We start from the raw sequence: 20,197 nt of genomic DNA, 5'->3' as shown, positions 1-20,197 counted from the left end.
GGACTTACCATAGAAAACCTGCATAGAACAGAAGTCACGAGTATCAGATCCAAACACTCACTAGATACCATACAGCAGTAATAAGAGACATCTAACATCCCACGGGGCGTTCTGCCATCATCCAGGGGTTGTATTTCCTAGGGTGCTTTCTCTTGTGACTGTGTTTGAACCTTAGGCTGAAGGTGTACCTCGTTTCCTAGAGGAGGAAAAATAAAGCTTGTGGAGTTATGAGTTGAACTGCATTTCCCCAAGAAAGATATGATGAAGGTCTAACCTCCAGGGCCTCAGAGAGTGACCGTATTTGGAAAGAAGGTCTTTATAGAGGATTCAAGTTAAAATGAAGTCACTGAGCTGAGCCCTAATCCAGAATGACTGCATGGGTGCTCAGTCGCTCAGTCATGTCTGAGTCCTTGCGACCCTGTGGACTATAGTCCGCCAGGCTCCTCTGTCCATGGGATTTTTCCAGGTAAGAATACTGGAGTGGATGGCCATTTCTTCCTCCAGGGGACCTTCCGGATCCAGGGATAGAACCTGCATCTCCTGTGTCTCCTGCATTGCAGGCAGATCTTTATTACTGAGCCACCAAGTATAATCTGTGTCCTTTTAAAGGGGGAGATCTGAACACAGGGACTCACACAGAGGGAAAACGATGTGAAAACACACCGTGAGAACATGGTCATGTGACCTGAGTGATGCATCTCAAAGCCAAGGATTGTCAAGGACTGTCGGCAAACACCAGAAGTTAGGAGAGGCAAGAAAGGATTGTCCCCCAGAGCCAACACAGAGACTGTGGCCCTGCTGACACCTGGGGACAGCTTGATTTTGGATTCTAGCCTTCGGAACTGTGAAACCCTGCACTTGTGTCGTTCTAAGCCCCTGAGTTTGCGGTGCTTTGTTACAGCAGCCGTATGTAGTCCATACAGTGTAGGAAGGTGCCTCATCCAAGATGAGCCGTCTAATAACACTGTGCTCAGTCAAAACTTCTTGCTCCCGGGTCCTGTTCTCTCACTGGGATTTACTCTTAATAAGTCAGTCTCCAAATCAGTTACCAGCATCCACACTGGCATATGAAGGGGTGATGCTATGTGGATGGGTTTTTCGAAACCTCATCCTCCTCCCAGGTAACACATGTGCACTTCAAACACATCCTGTAGCAAACTGCTTTGCAAAGCATTGAAGCTTTGGAATTTCTGGATTGTAGGCAAGCTAAATTCAGGTGGGGGATTTTTTGGTTTCTGACATGAAAAGATTACCATTTTGACAAGCTCCTACCTACTCTCCACATCCTTTTGGCTGTGATGTTCCATTACAAACATCGACAGACCAGACAATGAACACACAAGCCATATTAAAACAATAATTAATGCTGGGAAAAGAACAGTGACAACTGCTTAGCAGAAGAGAATAATGGGCTGGTTTGTCATCTGCGGCGTTTAAAGAGGCTGAGCCCTGGATGTGAATGGAAAGCGATTTCTGATGCAATAACGGTCCTTCAGGGACCTGGGTCAAAGTGACTCATTTAGCCCCTTGTGTACAAACTTTGCTCCCTAAGACATAAAAAGTAGAATGACAAGATTCTCTCTAACACACACCAGCTCTGGTACAAGGAGAGCTCCCAGCCAGATCAGGGAAGTTGTTACTACAATAACAGCGGCAGCACTGAGCATAAGGATGAGCAAGGTCCAGATGCCTACTCTCTGATCCCAAGCAACTTTGATAAACTCACAACCAGGTGTCATCTCTACTCTGTCTTCTCTCTGATCCTATTCAAAGGAAACTATACTCAAATAACAAACTGTGTCCAATTTAACATTGTTAGTTTGTGTTTGCACAGGTGAACCTGTTACTAATTTGGACTTTTAAAAAGGTGTGTGCATTCATATTATTTTTCAAAATATAACCCACGCACAGAGTTAAAATAACAGGTATGGTATGGACTGAAAGGAATCCCCCACAAATTCACATGCTGAAATCTTAACACCCAGGACCTCAGAAAGTGACTGTATTTTGAGAAAAGGTTAAAGAGAGGACAATGGTTAAATGAGGTCATGGGCCCTAATCCAGTATGACTATCTGTCAGATATACACATACAGAATGCCACGTGAAGACACAGGGAGAAGATGGCTGTCTCATAACCAAGGCGAGGGGCCTCGGGACAGACAACGTGGCTGACAACTTGATCTGGGGACTTATAGCCTCTTAAGCTGTTAGAAAGCAAAATTCTTTTGTTTAAGCCACCCAGTCCCTGGTACTTTGCTATGGCAGGCCTAGCAAACTAACACAGATGGAGTTCCATGATTTTTAATTTCTCTTTTTTAATTGCATAACTAATGGCTTTAAAAAAAAATCACAAAATACATTAAGTCAGGGATTTTTGGCACTGCCTTAAAAGTCTTGAGATTACCAACGCAGGGAACAGACGGTATCACTAATGTCATTTTGTCGATGGGCAGATGGGTGTCACAACAAGTACAAGTATTGGCTGGTAATGCGTGGAAGGGAAGACGCATGCCCAGGAGAGTGAAAGAGTTTTAGAGAAGACACCTGTAGTTCATTTGATCTTCAAGGTCTTCGGGTTAATATTCCTACTGAACATGTTGGGGTTTTCTGTTTGCTCAGCTTCTCCTTCAGAACCACCTTGTCTCCTCTCTCCAAGCAATTCAAATAGGATGGATCCCGTCTCTCCCGATCAGGTTCAAGGATGTGATCTTGGCCCTTCCAATCGGCTCACAGCCAGGACTTCCATCACATCTGTTGGGAAAAGATGCTCTCCTTTGTGATGCTGAGATGCATAGGATGTAAGCCTGGCGTTCCTGAGGACCATCCCTGCCATCCCATGGGGACATTCTGCCTGAGAAGAGAGCAGAGTCAAGAGACAGAGCAAGGACTTCATGATGAAGGTTGAGGACCTGGATCCAGCACTACCTGAAGGTGCCTTTTAGAATCTAGTTACTGAAGCAGATAAAGTCCATTTCTCTTTCTTTAACATCAGTGTGAATAGGGTTTCTATCACTTGTGCCTGAAACAGTCCTTGCTGAGTCACTAGGCACTCTGGTATACAAGATCACATATCTAGTTACATACTTAAAAGTTTCATCAAAATTTAAAGTATGATTGCATTTTACTGAAATTCTGTACAATTTGAAGGATGCTTAATCAGGATGAGATGGTTAGCATCACTGACTCAATGGGCATAAATCTGAACAAACTTCAGGAGATAGTAAAGGACAGGGGAGTCTGGAGTGCTGCAGTCCATGGGGTCGCAAAGAGTCAGACACGACTGAGTCACTGAACAACAACAACAACAACATAATCAGGAGTACAGTGAAGGAGCCTTGAAGACACTGTGCACTGTGCTTAGTCACTCAGTCTTGTCTGACTATTTGCAACCTCATGGACTACAGCCCGCCAGGCTCCTCTATCCATGGGGATTCTCCAGGCAAGAATACTGGAGTGGGTTGCCATGCCCACCTCCAGGGAATCTTTCCAATCCAGGTATCGAACTCAGGTCTCTCGCATTGCAGGCAGATTCTCTACCATCTGAGCCACCAGGAAAACCCAAGAATACTGGAGTGGGTAGCCTATCCCTTCTCCAGGGGATCTTCCTGACCCAGCAATCAAACCCCAGGGTCTCCTGCATTCTAGGCAATATTCTTTACCAGCTGAGCTACCTGGGAAGACATTGATGTTGCTAAAATTCTATGGGGGAAAAAAAAAAAAAAACAAACACATACAGTAGTGTATAAGGGTCTGTGGCAGAAAACAACTTTAGAACTGTCCCCTCTGAACTGCAGTATCTTAGGAAGAAGTATACTACAGTGATCTTCAAGCTTTTTTTGAATTCTGAGATTTGAAAACCTCACCTATTTTTAGGCTACTGTCTAATGTTTTCATTATAAACTGAGTACCTTCTAAGAACAGAATTTTGAGCATATGGTAAACACAAACATTTTAAAATAAAACTTTCACATCATATTTTTAAATGGAATCTAAATCTGATACCTATCATTCATTTTTAAAGATTTAAAAGCAAGTTATTTTTTAAGATCTGAAATTTTTATAGCATTCCTTAGTATACGAAAGGGACCCAAATGCCTTGTTTTTAGCACCAAGTTTAAACAGGTAAAAAAAGGAGGAAGAGGCAGCCTTGCAGAAGTGCCTTGCTTATTTAGAAGTTTCCCACACACCAATTCAAACAGTTCCTTTGTTCAGTGCCCCTTAAGGATTTTGTACTCAGAGCAATGTACGTCAGTAAGATTAGTGCTGGACAAGAGATGTGGCTTTATAAAATGGAGACAAAGGACTATGAAAGGGGAGGTGGAAGTGGTGGTGTCAGTCCAATCAATTTCAAGAAAGCGTCCACATACGAGGTCAAAATTCTGGATGTTGACTCCCCTTTAAAACTACCTGCACCTGTCATACTCCATGAAAGGCTTCATGTATCCCCAGGGGTCTGTATAATCCAGTGTCAAGATACCTGGGCTAGTGGATCATGGACCAGTGATTACAAGGAAACAATTCTAGAGCCAGAACTGAGTTCCCATCTCTGGCTTTATCACATGGACAAATAGCCTCTGGGCACCTCAGTTTCCTATCTGTAACATGAACCTGTATGGCTTGGAGGGTTATAAGTTCCCATGCACGTCAAGCACGTCTCAGAAGTGCATAAGAAGCATCTGATAAATGGGAGCTATCATGGTGATCACCTGTTATCATGTTACTGTTATTTTAAATACTGCTCATGACAACTTACTTAAGAGTGCCTTCCTATACTCTTTATTGGCTCTCAGCCACTTTACCTGTTGGAGCCCAAATCCCCAGTGAGAGTCAGCAGCAAGATGGACCAAAAGCTCCTGAAAAAAATGGCCTCGAGTGATTACTGGGTAAGTGTGTGCCTTCACCTTCCGATTTCTGCAGATTTTCTGAGACCTCCGGACAGGGCTGAACAGAGAAAGTCAGTGGCCCCTCTCCTCATCCCTTGGGTACTGTGTTTTCCTATTTCACTAAGCACAGCTACCAGAAGGGGGAGAGATGGGGAGACACAACGGAGAGACTCTAAATAAAAACAACAATTACAACAGCTAATGTGTATAGAGTGCTTTCTGTGTACCAGTTCCTGTCCTGAGCATTACACACGCATTAACAGATTTACTGAGCTCAAAAATGCCATTTCAACAGGCGTTATGGATAAATCCGAGCAGAAGGAAAAGGAAATTGGCACAAAGAACAAGACAGAGAAAGCACCCCCGGGTATGCGTTAAATCAGACCACCGCCGGAAAAGCAGCAGGACTTCCCGAACCATGTAACCAGAGCCCACGCCGCATGCAGGTTCGTAAACTGTGGTGCCTGGATCACACAACCCGTCTGATAAGCCCAGGGTTCATCCATCACTCCTCCGTAATTTGCTGAGCAAACCTATTCAGGCAGCACCAATGCCTGGCTTACAAGGGCAGTGTAATAAAAACCCAAATGGACCTCACAAATACTAGAGGCAATAATAAATATTCCAACATAAACACGTGCTTATCGAGTGAAGAGTCTTTGGGCGCTGGGCTTCTGCACAAATTCAGCCAACCCTCCCCAGCCACTCCCCTTCACTGTCTGATAATTTCTCAGTCAATTACCATTGCAATTCTGCAACTGGTTCTCTAGGAATGTGGAATGGTATTAAGCCTAGTAAACGGAAAATGCGATCCAAGCCTCCGTGAGCATCGAGGGACTGACACTGTGGCCAGAAAAAAGGAAACACTTGAGGGTAAGGCCTTCAATCAAACACTTGAAGAAAAGGTGTGTTTTGGATTGCCTGATGATAACTCCATCAGGGCTTAAAAAGCCTAAGAGGAGAGGAATGAGGAGGCTGAAGATCTGAGAAAATGGAAAAAGCAGAAAAATGTAGCAGGGAAATAGCAGGAAAAGCAGTAAGTAGAAGAGGGATGGGGATGAGAGTGGTGGCAACACAGTCGTGGAGATTACAGAGACCAAAGGCCTTCCAGCCCGCCCGTCCCCTTGGTTACTGGTATAAAGGCTGGTGTGAAGACGTGTCTAACCTGGAGAAATGGTAAGGCACCACCACCCCCTTCCCCTCCACCTCCACCACATTCCTTCAAGGCATCAAGGGACCCCAGGGATGACCCACCACCATCTGGTCACTGGCAAGGGAGTATACCTTCTTTAGGTTTGAGAATCCCCTTGCAGGACAGCAGAATACTCAAGGTTCAGCTAGAAAGTATTCCATTATGCCTGGACAGCAAATTCAATGAAATCCAAAATCACCACCACCACCATCCACCACTCATTGGGTAGAAAACATGGTCCAGGCACATGGTACAACCAGAGCTGTGAGAAGCTGTCTGTACTGAAGGGCTCCTACACTCGGGCAGGCCAGCCAGCTGGATGCACAGGGAACATAGTGCAGAAAGTGCAGCAGGAGAAGCCGTGCAAAGACAGATGCAATTCAGTGCCCAGTATCAAGAAAAGCTTGAAGGAAAGACTGCCTGAGCTGGGTTTGAAGGAAAAATAGAAGTACCCCAAGCAGATAAAGAGGGAAAGAGCTTATCAGGCAGAAGGAGAGGGAGATGCCCAGTTGGGTAGGTTTGAGGGCAAATAAGACATTGAGGGCTTTGCAGGTGGCACTAAGGGTTAAGAACCCATCTGCCAATGCAGGAGACATAAAGAGATGCAGGTTTGATTCCTGAGTCAGGAAGATCCCCTGGAGAAGGACATGGCAAGCCACTCTAGTATTCATGCCTAGAGAATCCCATGGACAGTGGAGCCTGGCGGGCTACAGCCCATAGGGTCACAGAGTCGGACAAGACTGAAGCAACTAACACACACACACACACACACCAAACAGTAAGGAAGAAAAATAATAAGCTAGGGACTGGGGTGGTGGTGGCGGGGGTAGATGAGACTGCAGAGAAAGGCAGGGGCCAGTTCACAGCAAGCTTTGTGCTTCCTGATAAGAAAGTTGGATGTTTTCCAGTGGCTGAGAGTGAGTCAGTGAGGATAAATACATAGGACATTCTAGAAAAGCCCTCATTCTTTTTAAAGATTCAAAATAAAGACTCTCTATAAGGAACTGGACTATCCTATTAGAAAAATTCTGTTAACCATAATGGCCAATTGCACAATTCTGAAAAGTGTGTACTGTGATCTCTCACAGCAGGGCCCTCCTCAGGCAGACACACCACCAGTCACACGGAGCACGACCCAGCTTCACTTTCAAGGTGGATGTGGAGCCCAGATGTCAGAGTTCCAATTATTTCACACTCATCCCTCCAGAGCTGCTTTAGGAACTGCTCACAAGGAAAAGAAAATTTTTCTACATTCCCCCTCTTATCAGGAGTCATCCAAGACTGGGAAAAGGGTTATTCTATCATCAAGGGCTCATTTGAACAAGCCCCCAATAAGACAGGGTCCAAGGGTTCATTTTTACCCCAAACCCATCCTCATGCCCAGCCTAGACAAGGGAGAAAGTACCACTAAGAACTGCTGCTACTGCCACAAACAGACTTCATTCCAATGAGACTACTTTCCATTGGGCAGTGAAAATCATCTCGGACTTCAGTGAGTGGGACCGGAGGAAAATTCTGACGCATCCCTCTGTTTCCATCCACCTGGACTGGTTCTAACCCAGTGGCCTTTAGAACTTCATATCCGATAATACAAAAGCCTACTCGGTGACCTCCCAGCTGCCATCTCTCCCCACTCCAGTCTGGCCTCAATATTGCCACTAGGTTCAGCTTCCTAAAACAGAGCTTTGCGTACATACACCATTTTCCCGATCAAAAGCCTTCCAAAAGCCCATAGCCTCCGTCTAGCTTGCCAATTTCATCTCCAGTTCCTCACTAATGGAAACCCAAGCTGACTGACTTCACAACCCCAAAATGTCTATGTGTGCATTCATCAGCCTAAGCCAGCCCCTCTACCTCCGTTTAATCCTTCCATTCAAATTTTAATTATCCTGTGTCCAAGGACCCAAGTCAAATCCTACCTCAGTTGAGTTGAAACAGCTAAAGTAAACTCCCACTTCTGATTTCCCATCAACTTTCGGCTCCAATAATCCACTGCGTTTCACTGCACTGCCACACTGTTGCTGCTGCTGCTCTGAACCATTCATTTGAATCTTCTGTTGTTAACTTCTCACACATTTTTTTCCCCCAATCACTCCAACTATGTTGCCTGAGGGCAAGGACAGAAGGCTTTCAATGTAATTTAATAAATGTTTCTTGAAGGATTCCTAAGTGCTAGGAGAGGAGCGGGAGGAGTATAAGCCAGTCTCAGTGCTTCAAGGCACTGATGCAGAAGGAAGAAAATAAGAAAAGCAGACAGATATTGACAATGCCAAGGAGAAGAGGACAAGCACATTTTGGGGTGTTTTAGGTGTCCTTCCAGCTCCTAGTCACTAAGACCCAGATCGAAACTCTCTCCTTCTCTGACTCCCTCCAGCAAAATGCTACCCAAGACCCCACGCCCACTGCCCTCCATCCATGCCTTCATCCCATCGACCTCCCTCACCAAGACAAGGCTACTAGAGGATGCAAGGCCTGATCTCATTTCCATGTTCCTAACGTCAAACAGAGACCTCACAAAGCAGGAGTTTCCTGAATGGTGGCTGATGAATGAACACGGGCTAAGTAGATGTTGACTGATGACCTCAAGGAGACAGAAAGTGTAGAGGGCCTGTGGGCAGGAAGGAGAAATTCTGATTAGAAGCCAGGTCAGTACAGAGACAGCAGACAGAGGAGTTGGGACAGCGGTGAGTTGGACCCTGGCTCCATGCTCCGTGACTGTGTGATCTGGGCAAACCTCAGCTTCCACAACCGGAAAATGGGACAGTAAGACCACTTACCTCATAGGGTGATCGTTAAGGATGAAGTGACATAAAATGAACAAATGGAAGAGTGGCTGGCACAAAAGCAGCACACCAGAAACGTGGGCGTGGGAAACTGGAGCTGAGCGTGCTGGAGGAAAGGGCAGAGGGCAGACACCCAGAAGGCAGGGGATATGAAGAGGGAGAGCCTCAGCTTGCACGAGATGGTCAGGAAGCCAGGGTCCTCTCCTGCCTCCCCTCTGGACCATTCTCTTGACCTCCCCAGCCTTAGTTTCCCAACCGTGAAATGAAGGTCAAGTGGGCTCAAGGGTCAGCTGCAGCCCCAGCGGTGTCTCAACATCGCAGCTCAGATGTCCACCAAGAAGGAATCCGTGAGTACTTATAAGGTACTGCCAAGCCTGGGCAGGGAGGAATTATGCCAACAGAGAAGGGGGAGAAGATGCCAAGATGGCAAAGAAAGTCCTTCCTACTGGATGTCGAGCACCTGAGTCCCCCCTCTGTTTACTCAGGTCCATTTCATCCTCCAAATGCGGGAGCCCTGGCCACATCCACATCTAAGTCCCTCCACATTCATCAACAGAAAGGTCATCATCCACCATCCATCCAAAGGTGTGCTGTATTTAAGACGCTTTTCAAGGCAACCTGACATGCACATGTGAATCAGCATCAGAGCCTGTCCACTCCTCCCAGGCCAGAGAAGTCACAGTCCTTAGAAACCCAGAGGAAAGGAGACACACGCTGCATTCCAGGATCCTATTTCTCCTGCCTTTTTACAAAGTCATCAATGTCTGAACCACAACAATGAACCCCTAAGAGAATTCATTTCGCTGATCTGAAATGTCCCTCACATTTTTAAGATAACAGCATTCGGCAGAGACCTCAAGAAGCCCATGTCTGTGAATCCACCAGTATCCACTCAGCTGTCTCTCCCCATCACCCGACTCTGAAGCTGGAAACACAACTCGGCCAGCAAATCACGCTGTGTGGACACAACTGTTTATTCACTGCAGACCCACTAAGTGACAGGCGCCATGCTTGTAGGCGAGAGAAGCCCCACCCTGTGAATCACTCAGCCTGCGCCTGTTTTGGCTCCTCAAGCAGCCACGAAATACCATTCCCTTCCCGGAGGAGAGCTGGCATCAGTCAAGGAGGCTGGTACACAAATAGTGTTGGCAGATTAAAGATCTATGCAACTGTTCTGGAAACAAAAGCAGGAGGGGATGGTTCCCAGTTAGCCACAAAAATGTTAACCTCAATAATAACAAACATGTGTCTAATGCATCAAGGCAGTCCCTAACCACAGAGTAACACTAAAGAGTCCATGATTGGCTACTGAATTAAAAAAAAAAAAAGAAGAGTAAGAATGAAATCCCCCTAAATTCTCAGGCTACCATTTAGCATGAGAAATATCAGCGAAAGTCCTTTCTTTCCAACTGGCCTGGGGATGTCAAAATAAAGGGCTCTGTTAAGGGCAGGCTCCATCCAGTAGCCCAGGTTCCATCTCCATCTGCGTTTGCTGCCCATCCAAAGCATGGCCCCATAATGTGACACGAGAAGCTAAAATTATGGGTGAGACTGCACATCCCATTCTCACCCCAGCCTGTGATTATCTACCACTCCAGGTTGCCCAAAATTACCTCTGGAGCCTTAAACGCCTTCCATTTTCTTTCATTCCTAGAACCAATTCTTTTTTGGAAACTTTCACAAGAGATAAAGGAAAAAAAAAAAAAAACCAAAAGCCCTAGATATTTCAGGGCAGGGAAAAAGGAGCCAGCAAGTGAGCACGATTTCGATTTTTTTGTAAATGTCTCATGCATATCGCCTCAACTGTATACTTTGGTGGAACAAAATTAATTCCATGTCTCTCCAACTAGGAAAACTCAGAAGCCTGGAAACTCTAACTCAATTTACTTTTTAAACCACTTCTGTTCCTGGTATGTCCTAAGACATAGAACATGAGGGTGGTTGAGGAACTCATGCAGATGGATAGTTAGGAAGTTATGACTGAAATCACCAGGAGGAATGGTGGTTAAACTGACAAACTGGCCCCAGTAGGTAAGCAAGCAAAGTAACACTATGCAGTCAGTGGTTACAAAGTTTATGCAACTACTTCTTTTCCGTAACACAGTTCAATATTAGGCTCCTTGGCAGGAGAAGCTGGTATTATTTGTTAGAATACTGAAGTAGGTGTTTTGTTTTGTTTTGAGTTAACTATAATCACCAAAGGTTATACCTGTACAATACTGAGAAGTAGGGAACAAAATACAATTATTGGAGGACACTTGCTCTACAATATTGTGTTGGCCTCTGCCACACATCAACACGAATCAGCCACAGGTATACGTATATCCCCTCCCTCCTGAACCCCCTCCCCATCCCACCCCATTCCACCCCTCTAGGTTGTTATAGATATGAGTTGAGCTCCCTGCGCTGTGCTTAGGCACTCAGTCATGTCAAACTCTTTGCAACCCCATGGACTGTCACGGGTCAGGCTTCTCTGAACACGGGGATTTTCCAGGCAAGAATAGTGGAGTGGGATGACATGCCCTCCTCCAGGGTATCTTCCCAACCCAGGAATTGAACCCAGGCCTCCCACACTGCAGGTGGCTTCTTTACCATCTGAGCCACCAGGGAAGCCCTGAGCTCCCTGTGTTATACAGCAAATTCCCATTTGCTATCTATTTTACATATGGTAATGTATATGTTACCATGCTATTCTCTCAATTCGTCCCATTCTCTTCTTCCCCCACTGTGCCCACAAGTCTGTTCTCTATGTCTGCATCTCCATTACTGCCCTGCAAGTGGGTTCATCAGCGCCATCTTTCTAGATTCCATATGCATGCATTAATATACAATATTTGTCTTTCTGTTTTACTTTACTTGTATAATAGGCTCTAGGTTCATGTATCTCATTAGGACTGACTTGAATATGTTTTTTATAGCTGAGTAATATTTCATTGTAAATGTGTACCACAATTTCTGTATCCATTCATCTGTTGATGGACATCTAGGTTGCTTCCATGTCCTAGCTATTGTAAAAAGTGCTACAATGAACACTGAGATACATGTATCTCTTTCAACTATGGTTTTCTCAAGGTATATGCCCAGTACTGGGATTGCTGGGGGTTATGATAGTTCTATTCCTTGAAAAGTTTATATTTGAAAAATCCTTGGTTTTCCTATAATAGGCAAGGCTCTCAAAAGTGTCCATCATGATTGTGTTACTCAAATAACTTGAAATACAATAAAGGAACTATTACAAAAAGCTTTGCTATGAATCATTTTTGTAAAATAAAAATACTTTTGTACCCTAATTACTTCCTTTGAATTATTTGCTTCTAAAAATCAGATTTATAAGCCAAATTCTCCTAAAACAGGGCATTCCTATGCTTAGCTACAATTACAAAATAAACAGTTAAAGATTGAAAAAAATTCTCCCAATTCTCCTAAAATAGGCCACTTAGCTTCAATATTGAAATAATAATGCCACAAACCTTATATTTACAATTGCACTTACTTCTAATCTCTTCTTTCCAATAAGCACAGCCCTTTCTACCCAGGAGAGCATCAGAGCCAGAGTGGTGAGGAAACTTCTTTCTAGCAACACAAATTTGAAGGCTTAAAGTTAAGTTGGTTTGCAATTTTCCTGACTTCTACTTCGACACAATTGCTTTTCTGCATCTGTTTTTCTTCTCAAAATTCCTCCCTTCACACTCACCCCACATCTCCCCTACAAGGTAATCTCCCAGGCGAAATGAGAAGGTTCCCCTTTCCCTGTTAGAGTCCAGGCTTTGCAAAATGCCACAGGGTCAACTCAGCTTTTATCTACTTAATTTGGAAACAATTACAATTTTCAGCATCGCTTTTATCACAAAGTGCATCATCATCATGTAGTTCTCAAAGAATAGATAATACTTCCAAACCCACTGGTTTCCATAATACAGAACTTAGCAAGCAAGCCCAGATGCATATCAATGGCCTAACATATCAGAGAAATTCTATTGCAATCTACAATTCTATGGAATCTAAAATCAACACAGCAAAGGTTTTGTGGTTCTTTTCTTCATCACCGTATGCTTGCAGTGGTTTGATAATTCAAGGTAGAGCACACCTTTGAACTGGTCAGGTCTCTTCCCATTTTAGAGCTAGAAAACTAGAAAACCTAAGTACTCTGGGCTTTGCCACTAACTTAGACAAACCCTTCCTCTGGCCTCTGCATTCCTAGTTACAAGACAAAAAACTCAATGAAGTATGGAGACAGCACCCGAAGCCACCCGGAGATGTCAATACACAGTCTAAGGTCACACAGTAAGTCAGCATCAGTTCAGTTCAGTCACTCAGTCGTGTCTGACTCTTTGCAACCCCATGGACTGCAGCACACCAGGCTTCCCTGGTCCACAACCAACTCCCAGAGCTTGCTCAAATTCAAGTCCATCGAGTCAGTGATACCATCCAACCATCTTATCCTTTGTCGACCCCCTCTCCTCCTGCCGTCAATCTTTCCCAGCATCAGGATCTTTTCCAATGAGTCAGTTCTTCACATCACGTGACCAAAGTACTGAAGTTTCAACTTCAGCATCAGTCCTTCCAATGAATATTCAGGACTGATCTCCTTTAGGATGGACTGGTTGGATCTCCTTGCAGTCCAAGGGACTCTCAAGAGTCCTCTCCAACACCACAGTTTAGAAGCATCAATTCTTCAGCGCTCAGCTTTGTTTATAGTCTAACTCTCACATCTATACATGACCACTGGAAAAACCATAGCTTTGACTAGACAGACCTTTGTCAGCAAAGCAATGTCTCTGCTTTTTGATACGCTGTCTAGGTTGGGCACAGCCTTTCTTCCAAGGAGCAAGCATCCTTTAATTTCAGACTGCCGTCACCATCTGCAGTGATTTTAGAGCCCACGAAAATAAAGTCTCTCATTGTTTCCATTGTTTTCCCATCTATTTGCCAGGAAGTGCAAATCAGCATAAGTTGAAGCAAGATGTGAACCCAGATTTCCAGATTTTACCTAAACTCTGCTGCCTCCCAGTCAACTCAATTGAACTCAGGGAAGGATGACAGAGACAACATATACACAGAGAGAGAGAGAGAGACATCTACTTTCACTTTCATCCTGACTACTGTTTTGGGAAAACTAAATATATTTGACCCTGGGGATCACTACTGCAACTGTGGTTTTCCATTCTCTCTAATATCCTCTGGCCAGTGTGTATGTGTGTGCCAAGTCGCTTCAGTCACGTCCAACTCTTTGCAACCCCATGGACTGTAGCTGATCAGGCTCCTTTGTCCATGGGATTCTCCAGGCAAGAATCCAGGAGTGGGTTGCCATGTCCTTCTCCAGGGGATCTTCCCAACCCAGGGATCAAACCCACATTTCTTACATCTCCTGCATTGGCAGGAGGGTTCTTTACCACTAGTGCCATCAAGGAAGACGGATGCCTCTGTTCCTCACTTTAAGTTTTCATACCACAAAACAGTCATGGGCACACGCATGCCCATCCTCAATACTACAAAACTCTTCCTTTTCCAACAGCAAAGAAAGTTGAGGCCACAACTGAGACAATCCAAACACAAGACGCTTTTTGAGGGTTAAATGCAGCCATAACTCTACCCAGAAGCAAATCTGACAAAATGGAATTTGCTCTCATAGGGAAGAATTTTCCCCCTCACTGTATCATTTGTCAAGTAACACTGTCATTTCTCCCACTGCTGCATAATCACCTAATGAAAGGTGCAGATGTAATTCATGTACACAGGAGGACAGACTTATGGTTGATAAGGGACCTTTTCTTTATTTGTATTGCTAATAGTTTATTAAAAAAAAAACAACAAACAGACAAAATGCTACATGTAGGATAAAGAACAAAAAAAGAAAATGTCCTTTTCTGCTTTTAATAACAATGTGGGATAATCAACTGGTACTCTTGGACCTTATCCAGCAATCATTCTTGCCACAGCTTGAATACACAGAGCATGAAACTAGGAATCCTGTTAAATTATTTCCCTGCTAAGTAACACCAAGCTTTCCTCTTCCAGAACATCCTATCTTCCAGCCACACTACTGACTGTTCTCCATTCACACTACATATTTTAAGGTTTCCATGCTGTTCTTTCTGCCTGGCATTCCCTCCCATTCTACTATCCTGGCAAACTCAAGCTCATTCTTCAAACAAACCTGTACTCTAGAATACCTCATTGTAGTGGTTCAATGTCTGCCTGCCCCCAGAAGACTATAAACTAATCATGGGCCCTCAGGAGCCTCCACACAGAGCATGGCATCTGTCACATGACAGATGTTCCGTTATCATCTGCTAAGTTAAAAGAAGAAAAGCCTCCTGGAATACACTCAAGAAGATCCCCTGGGGAAAGGAATGGCTACCCACTCCAGTATTCTTGCCTGGAGAATTCCATGGATAGAGGAGCCTGGCAGGCTACAGCCCATGGGGTTGCAAGGAGTTGGACACAACTTAGTGACTTTCACTTCCGAGCCTTAGCTTTACTGGCTGCTGCCTCCTGCTCGCCAAATGTCAGTAGGGTCAGGAAGGAACAGAGGACCTGAGTGCCTCTCACTGTCAAATGCTCTGGAGCAGAGGTTCAAAGCCTCATCAACACTAGCAGATCTTGTGAGGTGGCTGAATCACCAAGGGTGTCAAGGGCTGGGGGTGAGGGGGTGACCTGGAGTTCTTAGTCCCCTAAGTCTTACATCCATGACCCTGTGTGCACCCACTCTGAGAATCCCTGGCTGCAAACACACCTTCACCTTATTCTTGGACCCTAAAGGAGGCCCAAATCATGTGTCAATTTCTTACTCAACCTCTGCCACGTGGCTTCCTTGAAAGTCACAAGACTTAATTCATATTTTAAGATTACAGGACACACCTTCCCCAAGACCAGTTTTCTATTTTCCTGTTCTAATCTCTTACCCCCTGGCTATACTGTGCTTAGGAGAATCAATCTACAAAGCCTTTGATAGCAGAAATAGTTTTATGCTGACCATTTCCCCTAGGTCCCATCAGTAGCTCTCCTCAAACTACTTAAATATGCACTATACATATGGGTAAAGGATCACAAATACAGCCCACTAGACTCCAAAATTCTGGGAAATGTAATGACTCCAGCAGCTTCACAGACCCAAAGGCTGAGTCTGATTCTTGATGCTGTGCTGGGTCTTTAAGACTCCAGTAACTCCTAAGTCTTGGCAACATCTGCCTCTCTTTGTGCCAGTATTCCAAGCTGGGCAGTCTCTTCTTGGACTCTTCCTCCAACCTCTCCTGTCTGCCCATCTCTGGAGTCAGTTTTGATAAGACTTGGCCACGGTGGGTAAGCCTGGGCCAGGCAGCTTTGTTCTTCAGCTGAAATAGAATTATCTTCCATTTTTGCTGCATAACACCTAGACACTAATGATTTAATACTGTTAAAAGTGCACAGAGAACACCTGAGATGAGCGCACAGCCACACTGCCAATAGTTGTTACATCTGTATAAATACAGGCATGTACTTTTAAGGGAATGGCAGTGAGAAACTTTAAGCTTAATGGAGTCGATTTAGGCACCAACTAGAATGGAGGTGGCATGTTTTTATGAAGACAGCAGGAGAGGTACAGCTCAAAAAACCAAAAGGGGGTGTTAAGATTACAAACCCCCAGGGAAATGAGACCATCATCTAATGCCCAAGGAGAGAGTTTGCAGGAGGTTCTGTCTCCCCAAAACTTATAGCCCTCATGTACTTAGATTATCACCGAGTCTTTTCAGAGTCTCACACAGTACTTTGTAGATCACCTGTCATTGCCCAAATGACACTTTAGATGTAAGCAGGCCTACTGCTTAAGCATTCAGAATCCACTCATTAGTGCAAGCATGTACTGGGTACCAAAAACTTGGATTCCTGAGCTTTCAAGATAAACCACAGCCTTTTGTAACACAGGTCCTGGTGTTTTCTTCATCGGTGATGGAATAGAAAACTAGTCCCCCCTAGTGTCCTGCCACTGTACAAAGCGGAAGGATGGAGGCACTCCTGCATCAACTTTCAAGCAGGACTCAGGATCCCAGAACCACAGGAAACCTTCGCTTCCTTCCCAAGAGGTGGAAGCACTCCTGGGACCTGCAATGATATGGAAAAACTTGCATTTCATTATGGAGGCCCTTCTAAGTTATGTTTTAAAAAGGCAAAGGAATCTGCATTATCCCACGCCAAAAAGTTAACCCCCAACCCAGCACACTTCATTCAGTGTTAGCCATACTTGCTAGCAACATCCACTTATCCCAGAGCGATACTGTATTTTCTTATAAAACCTCTCTATTCCACTAGGGAGATTTATTTCCTTTCCCTACCATTCTCAAAAACCCACTAAGAGCTAAACCTTGACGATTTTGCCTCTCTGTTCCATTTAGTTTTCTTCCCGGGATGGAATTAATAGGGCCAGGCTCGATAAATGTGTGTTCTCCGCAAGCAATTTTCACTAAAGTGTAAAGTACTCTTGAAAAATAAAGGTACACTAAAAGACGTGTGAAACCTTCAAGCCAGTTTTGTTTTTTTTTTAGTCCTCAGCAAGGACTCTCCATGCCCGTGAGTAATTCATTCATGTCACCCATTTGTGAGGGATGAGAGAAGAAACCTCCACGTGTTCCTTTCCCAATTTAGAATCTTCCTTTATCTTAAGTCTATCAAAGCTGACTCCTGAGGTGGGAAGGAGGCAAGAGAGGTGAGGAGGAAAATTAACCTGAAGTGACTGCCGGCAGGGAGTGAATAAGCACTTTGGGTTTTCACCTGTGTCGAAGAGGGCTGGCACTTGCCTTAAGGGAAGACGAATGCCCACCTGGTACCCCTTCCCCAGTCCCACTCCCACCCAGGAAGGAAGCTGGCACCAGAGCCCACTCTGGGGGCACTTACATAAGACCCTGGAAAACTTCCTGTGACATTCAAGCAGAGTGTAAGCTGCTATCCTGCTCCCTCGGGGGTTCATTTTAATGACTGAGTGACAAAATTCACAGATTCAGAAATGGGCAAAAACCTGCTCAACTGAGGTACATCAGCTCAGGGACAAAAAAAAAAAAAAAAAACAATCCCCATTAACAGGGTCACCCGGGGGGACATATTCAGGGCAGGAGAGACAATCTGCTCCCTCCTAGGTGACCCATTTAAAATCAGATCGTTCCAAGGAAAGCTCAAGGGTTCAGTAAATTTCAAACAGGCAAGGGTAGGCTTGCGGGGACTGAGGTTCCTTAAGAGGAAAATTTCAAAGAAGGTGCTAAGGCAGTAAGCAAAACAACTTAAGAATGCACAAACTTTGGAGTCATTCCACCCTTCAGAAACAATGACTTTCACAAGACTGGATCGCTACCTAGAGACTACCCCTCACAAGCAGGTTTGTCTAATAGGGGTGATACTGATGGGGTTTCCTGCCTCCAGCTACCACTGTCACCGAAATCGCACTGTCCAATCGAGGGACTCGCAATCTGTGGCTCTCACCCCAAATTGGCCTCGACTCTGCAACATGGAGCAAAGAAAGTTCTTCACAGCATCACGCCTGGAAAGGCTGGTGGGGATCGCCCAAAGGGACAGCTTCAAATACAGCAGGTTCCCCTAAAGCACAGATGCTCACAGCTAACAAGCAGCATGGGAAAGGGTGAGTGGATAACACCTCCTGGTGTTAACGGGAAATTCCTCCTTGCTTCCAGTTAGCAGCCCGAGAGCCTAGGAGGAGGGCAGGCCCGGGGACGAGTCCAGCAGGACTCCAGAAACTCGGCGACTTCTCACTCCAGCCTCTCCAGGGCTCTGGGCCCAGGCGGCAGAGGGTGTTCCCTCACTCCCTCCCTCTTCCCCGGCATCCTGAGTACAGGGAGTACCAGCCACAGGTCGGGAGAACTTGTCCGGCGCCGCTCACCAGGGAGCCCCGCGCTGGCTCTCTCGCACTCCCGGGGTTCCTACCTTGGCCGTGACTGCCGCTGGGCAGAGGGAGACCGCGGAAGAGCCGGGTGGCGCGGCGGCGCCGCCGCCTACGAGGCGCAGGGGTTCCGGGTCGGGGTCCCAGCAGGCGCTGCCCGAGTCCGAGCGTCGGTGCCAAGCGCAGACTTCGGGGCAGCCCCCGCCTCGGAAGGCGGCGGGGAGGGTCCGGGCAGCTCGAGCTGAGCACCGTTTCTTCTTCCTCTCCCTTGGGCACTGCTGCCTGGAGCTGCTCCCTGCCCCCCGGACTCTTCCGAGCCGGGGGCGCCCCGCATGGGATGGGGCCTGGGTCTGCCTCGGACTGGGGTCCGGGGAGGTGGCGCTGGGGAGAGACGCGGGGCGGCCGCCGGGGCCGGCTCCACCTCCCGCGCTCCCCGGAGCCGCTTCGCCCCTTCAGGGCAGGGCCTGCCCGCTCCCAGCCCGGCAACCGCGCCCCCAGCTTCGGGCGCCCGGGCTCCCGCGCGGCGGCGGAGCGGCGGCAGTCCGGCCGGGCCGGGCACCGAGAGCGCAGCGGCTAGGGGGCTGCAACCGGCCGCGGCGCCCCCTCCCCCCGGGCCTGCGCCGCCCGCCCGCGGCTCCGCGGTAAGGAGACGCTGGAGAGGGCCTCGCCCCGGCCTGGGGCGCGGGGCCGGGGGCGCGGGGCCGGGGGAGGCGCCCCGGGAAGGTCACCGGAGCGGAGGCGGAGCGCAGAGCAGTGGGTGCGGGGAGCCGAGGCGGGCGGCCCCGCTGCCTCCGGGAGCGCTCGCCGGCCTCGGCCGCCGCCGCCGCCGCCGCCTCCGAAACGCGCCGGCTTCCCCGAGCGCCCGGCACTCGGAGCTGGGCGGTCGCTGCAGCCGCCGCAGGCAGCCGGGCGCCGCTGGCCGGAGCCGGCGCGCGATCCCCGCCTCGCGCGCCGGACCAGGCGGGGGCCGCCGCGCGGGGCCCGGCGGGGGTGCGGACGGGCGAGCGTTGGGGTCCGGGGTCCGGGCTGGCCCCGCCGCCGCGTGCCCAGGGCGCCGGGCTCGCTCAGCAGCTGCAGTGACTGTGTGTCTGTGTCATGTCTGTGCAGCTGGGGGGGACCGCGAGCCCCGGCCGGGCTCCGAGCGGGGGCGGGGCCAGTGCCCGCCTCGGCGCCCGCCTCCACCCCGTGACGGCGGGACCGGCCAATTGCAGGCGCCTCAGCCTCACGGACCTAGCGGCCGCCCCCCGCCTAGGCTCCGCCCCCGGGCGAGGCTCCTCCCTTCTACTTCTTCTGCTCTCTCGCACGCAGGCGGAAGCAACACCCGGAGCCGGGATTCTGGCCCGGGCCGAGATGAAAGGGTGCAAGCTGGGAGCTCCCCGCCCTTCTCCCTCCCCAGCCGGGCCGCTCCCGGCCGCCTCGGGCTTGGCGAGCCTCGCGGAAAGAGGGGGAAGGGAAGCGGGACGGGTCCGCAGC

At 47.5% G+C, this 20,197-nt stretch overlaps 1 protein-coding gene across 3 annotated transcripts in view; it reads right to left on the bottom strand.

The window, feature by feature from the left end:
• The window catches only part of LARGE1 (LARGE xylosyl- and glucuronyltransferase 1), a 609,925-nt gene extending 590,824 nt beyond the window's left edge, over positions 1 to 19,101 (bottom strand). For all 3 annotated transcript variants that reach the window (XM_070370200.1, XM_070370202.1, XM_005898334.2), the window contains exon 1: positions 18,769 to 19,101. The gene's annotated coding sequence lies outside the window, so the exon portion shown is untranslated. The remainder of the gene's footprint in view (positions 1 to 18,768) is intronic.
• Between the last annotated feature and the right edge of the window lie 1,096 nt (positions 19,102 to 20,197).

The sequence above is a fragment of the Bos mutus genome, chromosome 5, assembly GCF_027580195.1.
Source record: "Bos mutus isolate GX-2022 chromosome 5, NWIPB_WYAK_1.1, whole genome shotgun sequence".
Lineage (NCBI taxonomy): Eukaryota > Metazoa > Chordata > Mammalia > Artiodactyla > Bovidae > Bos > Bos mutus.
The sequence above is the reverse complement of the archived record's forward strand: the minus strand, read 5'-3'. Positions and strand labels throughout refer to the sequence as shown.